Genomic DNA, 19,915 nt, shown 5'->3' with positions numbered 1-19,915 from the left:
AGACGTAACTAAGATCCATTTGCTGTTCTCACACATTCTGAGGAGTGAGGTACTTCAGAGGGGGAATGGCGTGCAGGTTTTCCTGCAGATAAGGTATGTGCAGTAAAATATTTTTCTAGGAATGGAATTGACTAAGAAAATACTGCTGATACCGAAGTAATGTAAGTAAAGCCTTAAATGCAGCGATAGCGACTGGTATCAGGCTTATTAATAGAGATACATACTCTTGTAAAAATGTGTTTTAAAACGTTTGCTGGCATGTTTAATCGTTTTTTAACATATGTTTGGTGATAAAACTTATTGGGGCCTAAGTTTTTTCCACATGGCTGGCTTAAATTTTGCATAGAAACAGTTTCCTGAGGCTTTCCACTGTTATAGTATAAAAGTTACAGTTGGTGCAGTTAAAATTACAAACAGTGACATTCAGCTTCCCTCAGCAGTCCCCTGCATGCTATAGGACATCTCTGAAGGGCTCAAAAGGGCTTCAAAAGTAGGAGCTGTTATGACTGTTTAAAACATATTTTTGTTAATCTGTTTTTTGTATTAAGGGGTTAATCATCCATTTGCAAGTGGGTGCAATGCTCTGCTAACTTGTTACATACACTGTAAAAATTTTGTTAGTTTAACTGCCTTTTTTCACTGTTATTTCAAATTTTGGCAAATTTTGTTTCTCTTAAAGGCACAGTAACGTTTTATATATTTGCTTGTTAACTTGATTTAAAGTGTTTTCCAAGCTTACTAGTCTCATTATTAGTCTGTTCTAACATGTCTGACATAGAGGAAGCTCTGTGTTCATTATGTTTTAAAGCCATGGTGGAACCCCATCTTAGAATGTGTACCAGATGTACTGATTTCATGTTAAACAATAAAGATCATTTTTTGTCTTTAAAAACATTATCACCAGAGGATTCTGTCGTGGGGGTAGTTATGCCGACTAACTCTCCCCACGTGTCAGACCTTTTGACTCCCGCTTTAGGGACTCACGCTCAAATGGCGCCAAGTACATCAAGGGCACCCATAGCGTTTCTTTACCAGGGGATTCTGTCGAGGGGAAAGTTATGCCGACTAACTCTCCCCACGTGTCAGACACTTCGACTCCCGCTTCAGGGACTCACGCTCAAATGGCGCCAAGTACATCAAGGGCGCCCATAGCGTTTATTTTACAAGACATGGCAAAGGTGGTGAATAATATTCTGGCAGCAGTATTAGTCAGACTACCTGAAATTAAAGGAAAGCAGTTAGCTCTGGGGGTAGATACAGAGCATACAGACGCTTTAAGAACCATGTATGATACTACCTCACAATATGCTTAGTCTGTGGGTGATTTTTTTTTTTGACTCAGGGAAGATGATTTAACCTGATTCTGATATTTCTACATTTAAAATTTATGCTTGAGAACCTCCACTTGTTGCTCAGGGAGGCTTTGGCTGCTCTGAATGAATGTGTACAATCGCAGGGCCAGAGAAATTGTGTAGACTGGATAAATAATATGCAGTGCCGGTGTGTACTGATGTTTTTCCAATACCTAAAGAGGTTTACTAAAAAATTTTTTAATAAGGAATGGGATAGACCAGGTGTGCCGTTCTCTTCCCCTCCTATTTTTTAGAAGAATGTTTTCTAATAGTTACCACCACACGGGACTTCTGGCAGACAGTTCCTAAGGTGGAGAGAAGAGTTTCTACTCTAGCTAAGCGTACCACTACCTCTGACGAGGACAGTTGTGCTTTTTAGATCCAATGGATAAAAAATGTTTATTCAACAGGGTTTTATCCTGCAGCCCCTTTGCATACATTGCTTCTGTCACTGCTGCTGCGGCGTTCTGGGTTGAGTCTCTTGATGAGGCTTTACAGTTAAGCGACTCCATTGGATGAATATATTTGACAAGCTTATGCTAGCCAATTCCTTTGTTTTCTGATGCCTTGTTCATTTGACTAGACTAACGGCTAAGAATTCTGTTTTTTACTATACTGGCGCGCAGAGCGCTATGGCTTATATCATGGTCAGCTGTCGTGACTTTAATAAATAAGCTACTTAACTTCCCTTCAAGGGGCAGACCCTATTCGGGCCTGGTTTGAAGGAGATTATTGCTTATATCACTGGAGGAAAAGGTCATGCCCTTCCTCAGGATAGGTCTAAATCAAGGGCAAAAAAAAAAAAAAAAAAAAAAAAAAGTCTAATTTTCGTACCTTTTAAAAACTTCAGGGCAGGTGTGGCATCCTCTTCCTCTAAGGCAAAACAAGAGGGAATTTTTGCTTAGTCCAAAGCGGTCTGGAGACAATCGGACCTGGAACAAAGATAAGCAGGCCAAGGAGCCTGCTGCTGCCTCTAAGGCAGCATGAAGGAACGGACCCCTATCCGGTAACGGATCCTATAGGGGGCAGACTTTCATTCTTTGCCCAGGCGTGGGCAAGAGATGCCCAGGATCCCTAGGCATTGGAATTTATATCCCAGAGATATCTTCTGGATTTAAAAGATTCCCCCCCCAAAAAAGGGGAGATTTCGCCTTTCACAATTATCTGCAAACCAGATAAAGAAGGAGGCATTCTTACATTGTGTACGAGATCCATCCAGTTCCAAGAGAGGAACAGGGACAGAGTTTTTACTCAAATCTGTTTGTGGTTCCCAAGGAGAGGGAACCTTCAGACCTATTTTGGATCTAAAGATCTTAAACAAATTCCTCAGAATTCCGTCATTTAAGATGGAAACTATTCGTACCATCTTAACTATGATCCAGGAGAGTCAATAGAGGACTACAATGGATTTGAAGGATGCTTATCCTCACATTGTGATGCATAAAGATCACCATCGTTTTTCAGGTTTGCCTTTCTAGACAGGCATTACCAGTTTGTAGCTCTTTCCTTTGGGATATCTACAGCCCCAAGAATCTTTATGGAGGTTCTGGGGTCGCTTTGGCGGTCCTTAGACCGCGGGGCATAGAAGTGGCCCCTTATTTAGACGACATCCTGATACAGGCGTCAAACATCCAAATTGCCCAGTCTCATACGGACGTAGTACTGGCATTTCTGAGATCACATGGGTGGAAAGTGAACAAGGAAAGAGTTCTCTATCCCCAATCTCAAGGGTTTCCCTCCTAGGGAGTCTGATAGATTCTGTAGAAATGAAAATTTACCTGACGGAGTCCAGGTTGTCAAAGTTTCTAAATTTCTGCCGTGTTTTTTTCATCCCATCCGCGCCCTTCGGTGGCTCAGTACATGAATGAAATCGGCTTAATGGTAGCGGCAAGGGACATAGTACCGTTTGCACGTCTACATTTCAGACCGCTGCAACTATGCATGCTCAGTCAGAGGAACGGGGATTACACAGATTTGTCCCCCTGTTAAACCTGGACCAAGAGACCAGAGATTCTCTTCTCTGGTGACTATGTCGGGTCCATCTGTCCAAGGGTATGACCTTCCGCAGGTCAGATGGGACAATTGTTACAATAGATGCCAGCCTTTTAGGTTGGGATGCAGTCTGGAACTCCCTGAAGGCTCAGGGATAGTGGACTTAGGAGGAGACCCTCCTTCTAATAAATATTCTGGAACTGGGAGTGATATTCCATGCTCTTCAGACTTGGCCTCAGTTAGCAACTCTGAGGTACATCATACTCAGTCGGACAATATACACGACTGTGGCTTACATCAGCCATCAAGGGGGAACAGAAGTTCCCTAGCGATGTTAGAAGTCTTACAATAATTCACTGGACAGAGACTCACTCTTGTCTATCAGCTATCCATATCCCAGGTGTTGAGAACTGGGAGGTGGATTTTCTAAGTCGTCAGACTTTTCTTCCGGGGGAGTGGGATTTCCTCTGGAGGTCAAGACCAAGCAGGAGAGGGCTTTGGTGTTTTTGACAGCGCCTGCGTAGCCACGCAGGACCTGGTATGCAGATCTGGTGGACATGTCATCCTTTCCATCACGGTCTCTGCTTCAGAGACAGGTCCCTCTACCTCAGGGTCCTTTCAACCATCTAAATAGAATCAATCTGAGATGGACTGCCTGGAGACTGAACGCTTGATGTTATCAAAGCATGGCTTCTCCGAGTCAGTCATTGATACCTTAATACAGACATGAAAGCCTGTCTCTAGGAAAATTGAACATAGATATGGTGTAAATATCTGATTGTTATGAATCCAAGGGTTACTCATGGAGTAAAGTCTGGATTCCCAGGATATTATCTTTTCTCCAAGATGTTTTTGAGAAAAGGGTTGTCAGCTAATTCCTTAAAAGGGGACAGATTTTTACTCTGTCTATTTTTTTGCACAAGCGTCTGGCAGGTATTCTAGACGTTCAGGCATTTGGTCAGGCTCTGGTTAGATCCAAGCCTGTGTTTAAAACTGTTGCTCCGCCATGGAGCTTAAACCTGATTCTTAAGGTTCTTCAAGAAGTTCCGTTTGAACCTTTTTTGTTCCATAGATATCAATTTTTATCTTGGAAAGTTCCTTTTGGGTAGCTAATTCCTCGACTCGTAGAGTCTCCAAGTTATCTGTGTTACAATGTGATTCTCCTTATCTGGTCCTTCGTACGGATAAGGTAGTCCTGCGTACCAACCTGGGTTTTTTCCTAAGGTGGTATCTAACAAGTACATCACTCAAGAGATAGTTGTTCCATGCTTGTATCCTAATCCTTCCTCAAAGAAGGAACGTCTATTACACAATATTGGACGTGGTTTGTGCTTTAAAGTTTTACTTACAAGCTACTACAGTTTTCATCAAACGTTCACCTTGTTTGTTGTCTATTCTGGACAGAGGAGAGGTCAAAAGACTTCAGCAGCCTCTCTGTCTTTTTGGTTAAAAAGCATAATTCATTTAGCTTATGAGACTGCTGGACAGCAGCCTCCTGAAGGGATTACAGCTCATTCTACTAGAGCTGTGGTTTTCACTTGGGCCTTTTTTAAATGTGGCTTCTGTTGAACAGATTTACAAGACGGAGTCTTGGTCTGCGCTTCATACTTTTCAAATTTAACAAATTTGATACCTTGCTTCTTCAGAGGCTATTTTTGGGAGAAAGGGTTTTTTACAGGCAGTGGTAACTTCCGTTTAAGTACCTGCCTTGTCCCTCCCATCATCCGTGTATTTTAGCTTTGGTATTGGTATTCCATAAGTAATGGATGATCCGTGGACTGGATACACTTAACAAGAGAAAACATAATTTATGCTTACCTGATAAATTTATTTCTCTTGTAGTGTATCCAGTCCACGGCCCGCCCTGTCACTTTAAGGCAGGTAATTTTTTCATTTGAACTACAGTCACCACTGCACCCTATGGTTTTTCCTTTCTCTGCATGTTTTCGGTCGAATGACTGAATATGGCAGTTAGGGGAGGAGCTATATAGCAGCTTTGCTGTGGGTGGACTCTTGCAGCTTCCTGTTGGGAAGGAGAATATATTCCATAAGTAATGGATGATCCGTGGACTGGATACACTTAACAAGAGAAATAAATTTATCAGGTAAGCATAAATTATGTTTTAAGTTTCCGGCGAGCCTAAAGGTTGTGCGGAAACTGTTGCATTCACAGCTTAATAAATTGGCCCCAGAGCATGCAATTTTTAACAACTTTCTAATATATTTCTATTATCAAATTTCTTTCATTTTGTATCTTTTGTTCAAAAGCAGGAATGTAAGCTTAGGAGCCGACCCATTTCTGGAGAACTATATTGCAGTAGTTTTGCAAGAATGTTATCCATTTGTACTATTTCCTGCCATGTAATGGCCCAGATGCCTACCTAGTTCAAAAACATAATATCATGAGAACAAAGCAAATTTGATAATAAAAGTAAAATTGGATTATTTTCTTTTGAAATTATATGTTCTGTCTGAATCACAAAAGAACATTTTTGGGTTTCATATCCCTTTAAATTATACTGAGCATTTTCGTTAGAAAATCATTTGATCCCCTATAAATTGTTTCTAAACAAGGTTCAGTTATCATATAAAAGATCTAGATTATTGGTAGATTTGCAAGTTGAATGAAGAGGAGAAATTTTGCACACACATTTTTGCAAAAAGAGGCAGAATGAATATACAGGTTGAAAACTTTATTTGCCACCGAACTGAATTCAGATTTATAGCCCCATTTTTTCTAGTAATGTTTATAGTATTTTCTAGTAATGTTTATAGTATTTTCTAGTAATGTTTATAGTATTTTCTAGTAATGTTTATAGTATTTTCTAGTAATGTTTATAGTATTTTCTAGTAATGTTTATAGTATTTATTTTTGTAATGATTATAGTATTTTTATAGTTAGGGGCCGATTTATCAATGTCTGTCTGGCATGATATGCTGTAGTGTATCATGTCCTACAGACATCACTGAATACTCTGTCGGCATTAAAAATTGCACAAGCAGGTGTGTCAATCAACCCGATCATATAGGATTGGCGGATTGATGTCCGCAGCCTCAAAGACAGCAGACCAGTTAAGGAGCAGCCGTCTTAAGACCGCTGCTTCATAACTGATGTTTCCGGCAAGCCTGAAGGCTCGCGCGGAAACAGGGGCATCAGGGGCCATTTGGCCCTTGATAGGTCGGCCCCTAAGACTCAAGAGTAATAGTTTTAGCATTTACTTTTATTTCACTTTTGTGAATGTCAAATTTTTAACAAATGTTTTATGTGAATTTAATTAATATTTTTATATGAATTAGTGTAAATATTTCGTTTTCAGCAGCAATATATTGCATAGCAAAAAAGAGTGAATTATTTACCAATTTGTTGTGTAAAAAAACATATATTTGACAAATGTTTTATATGAATTTGTTTTAAAATCGAATTGATAGTAATTAGTTCTAACTCAGTGCAGGTGTTACGTTAAGGATATTGTTAACATGTAACACAACATATTTCTTTCATGATTCAATTCACACATTTTTTAATATATCCAATTTGGATTTATTTTGTATCCTTATGTTATCTATTATTAACCCCTTAAGGACCAGCGACGTACCCTGTATGTCGCTGGCCTTTTTTTGGGACTTGATTGTTTTATAGTGCGGTCTTGCTACCAGCATTGAGACTGCTCTATTTCACAAAGCCTGCTGGAGGGAGGGCATTAATAGCCTGTTCTTGCTAGACTTGTGCTATTATGTCCTGAAAAAAACACTTAACGACCAGTGACATACAGGGTACATTGTGGTCATTAAGGGGTTAAATTAGGTATAATTTAAAGAGGTGTAAACCTAATGGGGTTTTGGGAGACACCCCTATAAACTGTTGATTTATATATTTTCTTTATATCTTTTTGCAGTTACATAAGTTTTATTTTAATGTTATTAATTGTATTATTAAATATTAAGCCAAGAAGGATTCTCTTGTGGGAAAGTCACTAAAGTGTGCCCTATTCTTTTATGATTCAGATAGAACATGCAATTTTAAGCAATTTTCTCATTTACTCCTATTATCAATTTTTCTTCATTCGCTTGCTATCTTTATTTAAAAAGCAGGAATGTAAAGCTTAAGAGCCTGCCCATTTTTGGTTCAGAACCTCGGTTATGCTTGTTTATTGGTTTGCTAAATGTAGCCACCAATAAACAAGCACTATCCAGGGTGCTGAACCTAAAATGGGCTGGCTAGTAAGAGAACAAAGAAAAGTTAATAGTAGGAGTAAATTAGAAAGTTGCTTAAAATTGCATGCTCTATATAATTAATTCAATGGGGTATGTTAGGGGCATTTTAGTGACCAATCCTGGTGAATATGCTTAGTTAAGTAGAAGGTCCATTGTTTTTAGAGACAACATTGGGACAGGATTTATGTGATTGTCCATATGACACTGGCATGCACAATAAACTTTTTTAAAGAGACATATATATATATATATATATATATATATATATATATATATATATAAAATAAAGATATATATATATATATATATAGGTGAGAGAGAGAGAGAGAGAGAGAGAGAGAGAGAGAGAGAGGGAGAGAGAGAGCACACAACAACCTCTGATTTTGGCATATTTGCCTAGCTGGAAAAACAACCATTTAATGAAAATAAACAATTCCCAGGCATCCTGGCTCACTTTCTGTCTTTCATCCTGATATTTCTTTGTTTTTGTTTATTTTTGCATTTCCTGTTTCTTTATGGGATCACTGTCGGGCCCATTTATTAAGCTCCATAAGGAGCTTGTGGGCCCGTGTTTCTGGCGAGTCTTCAGACCCTGTCCGCCTGCTCTAAGCTCCCTGCTGGCTGCCCATTGGCCGCGAGTCAGCAGGGGGCGGCGTTGCACCAGCAGCTCTTGTGTGTTAAATGCGGAGAGCGTTTTGCTCTCCGCATTCAGCGAGGTCTTGCTGACCTGATCCGCACTGTCGGATCAGGTCCGCAAGACCTTTAATAAATACGCCCCCGTATGTCTATTTTTAAATTGATTTTTGATACTGACAATTGATTAAAATAACAAGCTGTTTAAGGGTCTTCTCCATATTGATATTCTTGATTAAAATAGAACTAAGAACTTAATTTTTCTCCTCACTACAAGTTCCTTCTGATTGATTAATCTTGCCTTACTTTAAAGGAACATAAAAATTAAAACAACCTTTATTTTGAATAAGACATATTATGAATTAAAGAGACAGCACATAAATAGTTAAGAACATATTTTATTCATATATAAAACCATAAAACAACATTTAAATGCAATAAAACGTTATACTTGCATTAAAAACCACAAGAGATGATATCTTACAACAGTAGTCTGTCTGGCCAAACAGTAACCACAATGTGTTTCAGAGCCACACCCCTTCCTCAGACAAATGTACACAGAATGTACCGTTTTAAAAACCTTTCCAATGTACTAATATTATCAAATGTACTTTGTTCTCTGGGCATCCTTTCTTGATAAGCTCATGTTTATGCACGTCTTGAACACTATATAGCAGGAGTGTTTGCAACAATATAATGCTAATGACTTGTGCTCTCTCCTAAACATATGAAGGTATTCTCTTTAAAAAAAGTTTTCAAAAGAACAACATGCATTTAATTATAGAAGTAATACTCTAATGTTGTAGCACATTTTATTACTTTTTAAATGTGTGCATAGAAAAATGTGTTTAACCCCACAAAAGGGTTAAAAACACAGTTAATGTCTCACAGCAAATGTGTTACTGAACTGGGCCTAAACAGGACACGGCTGGTAAGTGGTGGCTAAGTACATATTTAGCTTTTGATTGGCTCCCTGGCCTTTTCCAGTTCAGGAGTAGCAATATATGCACATCCTGAGCAGATTTTGACTATGTGAAGAATATTGGAATGTGAAACAGTTACAGTGAATATACAGTTAAACAGTTTATTAAATATGAATATTGCATAAAAACATGTTTTCAGCTACTTGACTGTAAAGGACTCCAATGCACTTCCTCTTTCCTAGTTCATCCCACTGCTAACCACACTGTATCCCTCGCATACTCAATGCTGCAACAGGTTAACCCACAGTATATTCCATATTATACTGAGAGATGGAGTAATGAACTAAATATAGATATAGCAACCTAATTACAGTCCCACCTAGTGGCTATACAGGTGTTACAGGTGTGGGATTTCATATAAAAAGCAACTCAGCCCATCACTCTGAGCTGAGTTATTGTGAGCTGCAACCTGTTCCTGTGCTCTGAGTATACTTACATGGTGCCTGTTCTTTGTAAATACTTACCTTGTAACTGTGTCTGCTGAGTCTCCTGTGCTTGCTATAGCAGTGACTGCTTACCTCAATCCTGCTGCACTTACCTGGTATACCTGTGGCAGCCTCATCAACAGTACCCACTGGTTATCATGTGCCTGCTGAGTCTCCTGTGCTTGCTATATCAGTGACAGCTTACCTCAATCCTGCTGCACCTACCTGGTAAACCGTGGCAGCCTCTCCAACAGTACACACTAGGTATCTTTTGTCTGCATGTCCATCTAAACCTTCTGGACTCTGTTATTGCCTGTCCCCTAGGGACTGATCTCCCTTGGTCTGTTCATGGACTTTATTGATCTTTGAACCTTGAAAGTGACCAATCATTGGTTATGTTTTCTATTACTTCATTAAAGCCTTTCAAAAAGACTTTGGTCTTCCTGCTTATCTATTCCTGTATATTGAGTTCCACTCACCCTAACGCCTCACAATAGAGGTAGTACTTTAAACCTACCAGACTTAAAGAAAAACTATTTAATACCTTCAAAAGGATATGTGCTAAAGATGTGGAGGCCAACAGATATGGTGGCAGTGCCCTAATATTGTAAACCTTTGGGAAAATGTTGAAGATGAAACGTCTAAATTGGTTTATGGTTGTTTCACAAAGTTCCTAAAAGATTTTTCACTCCCCAGAAAAATCTATTTATTATTTTATGAGCAATAGTATGAAACTTTCTTTAGCGAAGAAGTAGAAAACAACAGAGATCCCCACAATAGCTCAATGAATCCAACAGTGCAATCTAACATTTAAATTGGAGGAATACTACTTTATTAAATATAAAAGTAAATCAATATATGAGCTAATGACTGCATCATGGGAAACATATATCACACGTAGGTTTAGTCACTAAGGGCATACCAAATTAATATAATATTTGATCTGAGAGACAGCTACTTTAGAAGAACGGATAGATTGTTCTGAGAGTACACTTCATCAGGTCAGTAGAATAATCCTTTCTTTATTTGTGGTTAGCTTTATGTGTATGTGTTTGTGTAGGAAAACTAATTTGTAGCAAAGGGATGTTTGCAACAATTAAACAAAAAACAGATTGTTCAGAAGATTTCTTTATCTTAACCACTATACACTGTTAGGAAGTTCCATGCCATCCTAAGAGCGCTGGGCTTTAACACCGTTAGGACGACATGGAACGTCCTACCTTGAATGGCGTGCTACAGCCTCCCCCTCTAACGAAATAAGAATCGGACTGGGGGAGGCATGCCTAGCAGTGTAGGCAGTCCACATGATCTGAACCTGGCCTAGAAATAACAGCTATCTCACATAACAAAATAAAGGAGCTATTTGTAAATAATTAAATACACTTTATCCCTTTAATACATTTGCTGATGTCTGCTCTGCGTTTGATTGTAAGTTGTTATAGCCTCTTAACAAGCCCCATTCATTAGATGTGTACAATTAAAGGGATACTAAACAATGGGGCATTGATAGTAGCACATTAATAACTGTCCTAAGCTGATCTCATTGTTGCTATTTATATCAGTATTACTTTATTCTGTAGAAAATGCTATTAATACAGTCCTACAATATTTTTCTAAAGTTAATTTTAAGAGCTCAAGGAAGCCATGCGTTGTTGCATTTAGCATCTATTTGCATGTGATTAGTTCACCTTAAAGGGACAGTCAACTCCAAAAATGTTAGTGTTTAAAAAGATAGATAATCCCTTTATTACCCATTCCTCAGTTTTGCACAGCCAACATGGTAATATTAATATAATTTTTACCTCTGTGATTACCTTGTATCTAAGCCTCTTTTAACAGCCCCCTTATCACATGACTATTTATTTATTTATTATCTATTGACTTGCATTTTAGCCAATTAGTGCTGGTTAATGCACAACTCCATGGGTGAGAGCACAATGTTATCTATATGGCCCACATGAACTAGCAGTCTCCTGTTGTGAAAAGCAAATAAAAAAAACATGTGATACAAGGCTGTGTGGCTTAGAATCAGGCAGAGATTTAGAGGTTTAAATGTTATAAAGTATATTAATACAACAATGTTGGTTGTGTAAAGCTTGTGAATGGGTAGTAAAGGCATTATCTATCTTTTTAAACAATAATAATTTTGTTGTAGACTGTCCCTTTAAGTATATATATATATGTTTTCCCCACAGCTGCCTGTAATGTACAAACCTTTAATTTTAACTCTTTGGCTTTCAGTAACACATGCATAGTAGTGATTTGACCCCCTTGACTGACAGTAGCACACACAAAGTAGTGTTTTTACAAGCCTGTGGTTGCCAGTAAAAACACAGAAGAGATGTGACCCCAGTATCTTTAAGTAACACACACAGGGCAATATCTGACACCCCAATGAATGCCAGTAAAACAAAAGACAGTGATTTTTTTTTACCTTTCTTGGCTGCCAGTAACACATGGTAATGCATGTGCAGTATCACTTGTTTCCATGGCGTAGATTTATCATGCAGTTGTAAGACCCCTGCTCCTTAACTTGTCCGCTACCTTTTAGGTATGATATGATTGTGATGAATGACAACCCTTGCTAGTGGTCGTTTGCCCACTAATGTGCAGGGGGCGGCATTGCACAAGCATTTCACAAGAAATGCTTGGGCAATGTTAAATCATGTCCGCCCAGCATTTAAAAAATCTACCCTCTTATCTGCAATGCATAGACATATTTTAATTTAGCTGCTCTTCTGGGGAATTAAATGAAATAGACATTTAATTGTTCACTATTTTTGTATATGTTTTACTGTACAGCCTGCTGAAATACCGAACTATCCAACTGAATACATTGTGCTGTACATAGCTGTACAGATCTGTACAAATCTGCATCAGGCTTGTAACTGATGACTAATACAGTTCCATATATCAAGCTTGGGAGCCCTTATGCCTGCAAATCTGCATTTGCTTGTGTAGGGTTAAATGTGCTACTCTCTCACCCTGAACACAGGCAGACAGATTTAAGATGGGAACCTTGTTAGCCAGCAAGTTGTTACATGGAGCCCTTAATGATTAGTGATTGTACCCACTAGTAAAGGGGTTGATCAACATCCGGGCAAACAAGGTTTCCAGCTAGGAAATCTGTCCACCTGCCCACTTTTATCATAAGACAAGCAGCCCTTAGCCCTGCTCTCATGCAGCCAATTGCATGCAATCATCCAGGATGATTCATCTCTGCCAAAAAATTCACCATTAAAGTCTATGTGGATTTTTGTAGATAAATCATTGGATACACTTTTCTAAAGGATTATGAGCAACCCTCTTATATGACAATATTGTAAGTCAAATCAAATACCAAACCTGACACCAATGATTTGTGTTTTAAGCTCTTAACAGGAGCAAAGTAGCGAGACTGGTTTATATTTTATCATTTTGTTAATCTTGTTCTAATCTTGGGTCATACCTTAGAAATTCTACTCAGTGTACCATCTTGTATTGACCAACAGCTGCTGTAAATTCCTGTATAACTGTGTAGAAATAGCTCTGCAAGTATTGTCATGGCCGGACAACTGGGAAATTCCATCTTGTTTTCCTGAGTGTCGCTAAGATACAGAGATACACTAAGTTACAATTAATGGATGTCTCTATTTCATGCTACTGAGGTTATGATTTTACACCAAACTCTGTTTTGTTTAAATATGTTGGCCGACTCACCAGTTCTCTACTATAGTTTAATTAATAAAGTTTAAAAAATAATCAGTACACCAGCAAGGTAGTGTCTACGCGTTATGTTTTGTTTTTTTCCAAATATAGTTAAAGGAACAGTCAAGCCAAAATTAAACTTTCATGATTCAGATAGGACAGGCAATTTTAAACAACTTTCAAATTTACTTTTATCATCAAATTTGCTTTTTCTTTTGGTATTCTTTGTTAAAAGCTAAACCTAGGTAGGCTCATATGCCAATTTCTAAGACCTTGAAGGCCGCCTCTTATCAAAGTGCATTTTGACAGTTTTTCACAGCTAGACAGCACTAGTTCATGTGTGTCATATAGATAACATTATGCTCACTCCCATGAGTCATGCAAGTCTGTCAAAAGAACTGAAATAAGGGGGCAGTCTGCAGAGGCTTAGATATAAAGTAATCACAGTGGTAAAAGTATATTAATATAACCGTGTTGGTTATGTAAAACTGGGGAATGGCTAACAAAGGGATTATCTATCTTTTTGAACAATAAAAGTTTTCCAATAGACTGTACCTTTAATAATTTATTACATACAAATAGAATGGTGATACAGTTTCCAAAATTATCTGAGATTTAAATCTACATTCTAATGCTATAATACATTAATCTTATTTAGACGCCTGCTTATGATTGTACAAATACAAGTATCTGTGTGTGTTTAACCCACACAAAAGGGATCATCAAAATAAATGATGCGCTCTAAGCACATTCCAGTGCCAATCCTGAGCAGGAAAGGGCTGGTGATTGGCAGCTATGTGCATGTTCTGATCCTAATCAGGCCTTTAACTATGTGTTTAAAAATCTTTTTATATATATATATATATTACAATGATTGGGGGGAGAAAAAGATCATTTCAAAGCATGTAATCTGGACTGGGCATAGGGCATACAGGGCAAATACCTGGTGTGCCTCGCTGCTGTATAGAAACCCCACCCTCTCAGTTAACAATTGGAAAGCTGTTACAATCTGCCTATTTTGTAAAGCAGAAAATACATTTTCTGTCTGGTTGTTAAGCAGAGGTGCTTCAAAAAGAGAGATCTGGTATATTTTGGTTACCTAGCTGACAGAGATCTAACTGATGTGGGTTGCTCCGCCTTTAAATGCCATGCCTCGGCCTATTTTTGGTCCCAGTCCAGTCCTGTTCAGAGATAAAGCTGCTGAGGGTGCTCATTGTGAAATCATATTCCATATTCATTAATCATTATCTTTTCAGTGTTTCATTACAGGGTGTTCATGTGGTTAAAGGGACAGTCAACACAAAAAATGTTATTGTTTAAAAAGATAGATAATCCATTTATTACCCATTCCCTGGTTATGCACAGAAAATATGGTTATATTAATACACTTTTTATCTCTGTGATTACCTTGTATCTAAGCCTCTTCTGACAGCCCCCTGATCACATGACTTTATCTATTGACTTGCATTTAAGCCAGTTAGTCCCCTGTTGCGAAAAGCTAATAAAAAACATCTGATCAAGGGGCTGTCTTTAGTGACTTAGAAACAGACAGAAATTTAAAGGCTTAAAGGTTATAAAGTATATAATTATAACCATGTTTTTCGTTCAAAGCTGGGGAATGGGTATTAGGCATTATCTATCTTTTTAAGCAATAACAATTTTTGCCTTGACTGTCCCTCCATGTATAATTGCATGAGCTGCCCAGGGTATCTCTCACGTCAAATAAGAACCACTCGCAGTGCATACAATACTCTTTGGAAATAAGTTTGCTGTATGGTTCTGTTAATGTGTGTAATTAAATTAAGTAAAATATTCGCATGCCTGTTTTAGTCTCGCAGAAAAGAACAAAAAGGAGTTGACTGAGGAATCTACTGGCGCTCTGCAAATAAATAATAATAAACTGCGTCTCTGAATGCGGAATTGAGAGACACATTTGCCTTTGTGAAGTATCTCACCCAGCTATTCTATCTCACTATTTCAGAGCTGAAAAGGTTGTCTTCTTTTTATTTTAATTTCTCTTGAATTCTTACCAAGGTTTCTTGTTTGCATATATTAGAGTAAACTGTCCTTTGCTGGGAATTTTTTTTGTTTTTGTTTTTAATTAATTTTTTCTCATTCACTAGAAACTGTCCACAGGACTGTCACTGTCTCTACTACTTATCCTCAAAATGAATACAACCGTAGCTGAGTGTAGCAATAGAAAGTTAGCATCTTTAGTCACTGTGTGCTGCAGCGTCTCCAAAAATGGCTGCACTCTCCAACCAACATTACTCCGAACAAACTCACACATTGGGCGAGATTACATATACAGCCCAGGCTTCACAGCAAGCGCTGCAACCCGCGCCGCCCGTAATTTTACCTCGCATATCGGGGTATCCATCCAATAAACCCCGCTGGCAGTTCATAAAGTCGGATAAACTAGCGATGTCCAGAAATTAGTGTAAATACAAATTTCTGGAGCCGCTAGTGATTTCCGGCACTTTAGAAACTGCCGGCACCTAAGAATAATAAAAAAAAATATCCTGTAAACTAACCGGCCTGCCAAAAATAAACTCGACACGTATAAAAACCCTATATCCGCCATCAAACCCACATCGGAACTAATAATAGTATTAACCCCTAAACCGACAACCCCCCACTACGCAATATGCCTAATTAAACTATTAACCCCTATATCCACCATCAAACCCACACCGCAAGTAATAATTAAATTATTAACCCCTAAATCCGCCATGAAACCCACACCGCAAGTAATAACTAAAGTATTAACCCCTAAATCCGCCAACCCCAATATCGCAAACTACCTAATAAAACTATTAAGCCCTAATTCGCCATTAACCCATAACGCAATAAACCCATTAAAGTATTACCCCCTAACCCGCCATACCCACACAACGCAATGCTAATAAATCTATTAACCCCTAAACTGCCAAAACCCACAACACAAATAAATAATGAACGGGTAAATTACGAGTTTTGCATTAGGTGAAAAAGCAGCGTTAACAGGTCCTAACTCTGCTTTTTCACTACCGCTGGTATTACGAGTCTTGCAGGTTTAGGGGCACCGCACACTTTTTTGGCCTTACCGCAAAACGACTTACGTAAACTTTGTAAAGTCTTTTTTCTATGGGACTTCCATAGCGCTGGTATTACGAGTCTGTCCTGGGAGGCCAAAAAGTGAGCGGTACACCCTCTACCGCCAAGATTCCTGCCGCATTTGAAAGTCAGTAGTTATGAGTTTTATGGTACAACGCTGTAACATAAAACTCATAACTAAAGTGCTAAAAAGTACACTAACACCCATAAACTACCTATTGACCCCTAAACCGAGGCCCTCCCGCATCGCAAACACTATAATAAAAATTTTAACCCCTAATCTGCCGCTCCGGACATCGCCGCCACTATAATAAACATATTTAACCCCTAAACTGCCGCACTCACGCCTCACAAACACTATTTAAATATTATTAACCCCTAATCTGCTGCCCCTAACATCGCTGCCACTTACATTATACTTATTAACCCCTAATATTCTGCTCCGGACATCGCCGCAACCTACATTATATTTATTAACCCCTAATCTGCCGCCCCCAATGACGCCGCAACCTACCTACACTTATTAACCAATAATCTGCCGCCCCCAACGTCGCCGCCACTATAATAAACATATTAAGCCCTAAACCGCCGCACTCCCGCCTCGCAAACACTAGTTTAATATTATTAAACCCTAATCTGCCATACCTAACATCGCCGCCACCTACCTACATTTATTAACCTCTAATCTGCCGTCCCCAATGTCGCCGCCACTATACTAAATGTATTAACCACTAAATCTAAGTCTAACCCTAACACCCCCTAACTTAAATATAATTTAAATAAATCTTAATAAAATTACTATCATTAACTAAATTATTCCTATTTAAAACGAAATACCTGTAAAATAAACCCTAAGCTAGCTACAATATAACTAATAGTTACATTGTATCTAGCTTAGGGTTTATTTTTATTTTACAGGCAAGTTTGTATTTATTTTAACTAGGTAGAAGAGTTATTAAATAGTTATTAACTATTTAATAACTACCTAGCTAAAATAAATACAAAAGTACCTGTAAAATAAAACCTAACCTAAGTTACAATAACACCTAACACTACACTATAATTAAATAAATTCCCTACATTAAATACAAATACATTAAATTAGCTAAAGTACATAAAAACACCACTAAATTACAGAAAATAATAAACAAATTACAGATCTTTAAACTAATTACACCTAATCTAATAGCCCTATCAAAATAAAAAAGCCCCCCCAAAATAAAAAAAAACCTAGCCTAAACTAAACTATCAATAGCCTTTAAAAGGGCCTTTTGAGGGGCATTGCCCCAAAGAAATCAGCTCTTTTACCTGTAAAAAAAAATACAAACAACCCCCCAACAGTAAAACCCACCACCCACACAACAAAACCCCCCAAATAAAATACTAACTAAAAAAAACCTAAGCTCCCCATTGCCCTGAAAAGGGCATTTGGATGGGCATTGCCCTTAAAAGGGCAGTTAGCTCTTTTGCGGCCCAAACCCTAATCTAAAAAATAAAACCCACTCAATACACCCTTAAAAAAACTTAACACTAACACCCTGAAGATTGACTTACTGTTCTTAAGATTCCACATCCATCCTTAAGGAAGCGGCAGAAGTCTTCATCCAACCGGGCCGAAGTCCTCAACGAAGCCAGGAGAAGTCTTCATCCAAGCCGGGCGAAGTGATCCTACAGACGGGCAGAAGTCTTCATCCAGACGGCATCTTCTATCTTCATCCATCCGACGTGGAGCGGCTCCATCTTCAAGACATCCGACGCAGAGCATCCTCTTCTTCCGACAGACTAACGACGAATGACGGTTCCTTTAAGTGACGTCATCCAAGATTGTATCCCTTAGATTCCGATTGGCTGATAGAATTCTATCAGCCAATCGGAATTAAGGTAGAAAAAATCCTATTGGCTGATGCAAAGAGTCAATAGGATTGAAGTTCAATCCTATTAGCTGATAGAATCAGCCAATAGGATTGAGCTCGCATTCTATTGGCTGTTCTATTGGCGCGGAGCCATGGAGCGTGGAGGATCCTTTTTGTACGATCGCCGTACACTTAATAGTGAATTCAAGGTTCGCGATTAAAAATGGCGTCCCTTGAATTCCTATTGGCTGATTTGATTCTTCAAATTCAAATCAGTCAATTGGATGAGAGCTACTGAAATCCTATTGGCTGTTTAAATCAGCCAATAAGATGAGAGCTATTGAAATTATATTGGCTATTCAAATCAGCCAATATAATTTCAGTAGCTCTATTCCTATTGGCTGATTTGAATTTGAAGAATCAAATCAGCCAATAGCAATTCAAGGGACGCCATTTTTAATCGTGTACCTTGATTTCACTATTCAGTGTATGGCAGCAATCATACGAAGAGGATCCTCCATGCTCCATGACTCCGTGGTCGCCAGTCTTCAGTTCGAGGGTCGCCGGTCTTCAGTTCCAGGGTCGCCTGTCTTCAGTTCCAGGGTCGACGGCCTTCAGCTCTGTGGTCATTGGTCTTCAGCTCTGCCCTCTGCTCCGCACCGGATTGTTCCTGGAAGAAGAAAGAAGAGGTCGCCGCTTGGAAGAATACTTCACCGCATGACAGCCTGATGAAACGGGCGATTGAGCCGAGAAACGCGTTGCTGTTATTTTATATGTTTTTATACTTTAAATAAAAAACAGATTTTACACGGACACGCTGTTGCTCCTGTGTTATCTTGCACTTTTGGATATTTGGCCTTTCGGTCATCTTACCAGTGGGACTTGTCTCATTTACTCGTCTGAGCCCTTGCACTAAGGGTTCGTTTGGTTCTCTTATTTGGATATCAGCGCAGCTGTGCCGGTGATGAATCTATCGAGTGAATCTTTGGTCTCGGTTTGCTCTCACTAGGTGTGCTCTTCTAAATTGTGAGTTGCCATCTGTGATTGATGCACATATTACTATAGACGTTATTATACCACGAAGCACCTCTCCTTTGTCTTCTAGGACCACCTACTATCATCATTGTTTTCCAGATAGTGCTGCCTCACTTCTGTGTCACATCGAACTAAAGATTACCGTTTATTACAAACAGTGACTTTGTTGTGCCCACTACTCCAAAGATCATTTTAATTTCCCTTATTTTACTTTTATTAATCACTGTTTTTATTATTCACATTATTCGAGCGTGAATTAATTATTATGAGTGTATACTAATAGCACTTATGGGCATTTTATAAAACACTAACATTAGTGCTGATTAATTTTTGGTTCTTTTTTAATATTCATTACTTATTATTTTGCGCACTTCACTGCGGTTCAGATGCTAGATCTGACCATTTTTTCACTTGGAAAGGAAATTATCAGGTAAGCATAATTTATGTTTTTAAACCACTTTCCTATTTACGTCTGTTTTCTAATTTGCTTCATTCTCTTGCTATCCTTTGTAGAAAAGCATACATATGTAGGCCCTGTAGAAGCAACGCACTACTGGGAGCTAGCTGCTGCTGATTAGTGGATGCACTTATATCCCTCTTGCCATTGACTCACCTTATGTGCTCAGCTAGCTCCCAGTAGTGCA

The sequence above is a fragment of the Bombina bombina genome, chromosome 4 (genome assembly GCF_027579735.1).
Source record: "Bombina bombina isolate aBomBom1 chromosome 4, aBomBom1.pri, whole genome shotgun sequence".
In the NCBI taxonomy this organism is placed as follows: Eukaryota; Metazoa; Chordata; class Amphibia; order Anura; family Bombinatoridae; genus Bombina; species Bombina bombina.
The sequence above is the reverse complement of the archived record's forward strand: the minus strand, read 5'-3'. Positions refer to the sequence as shown.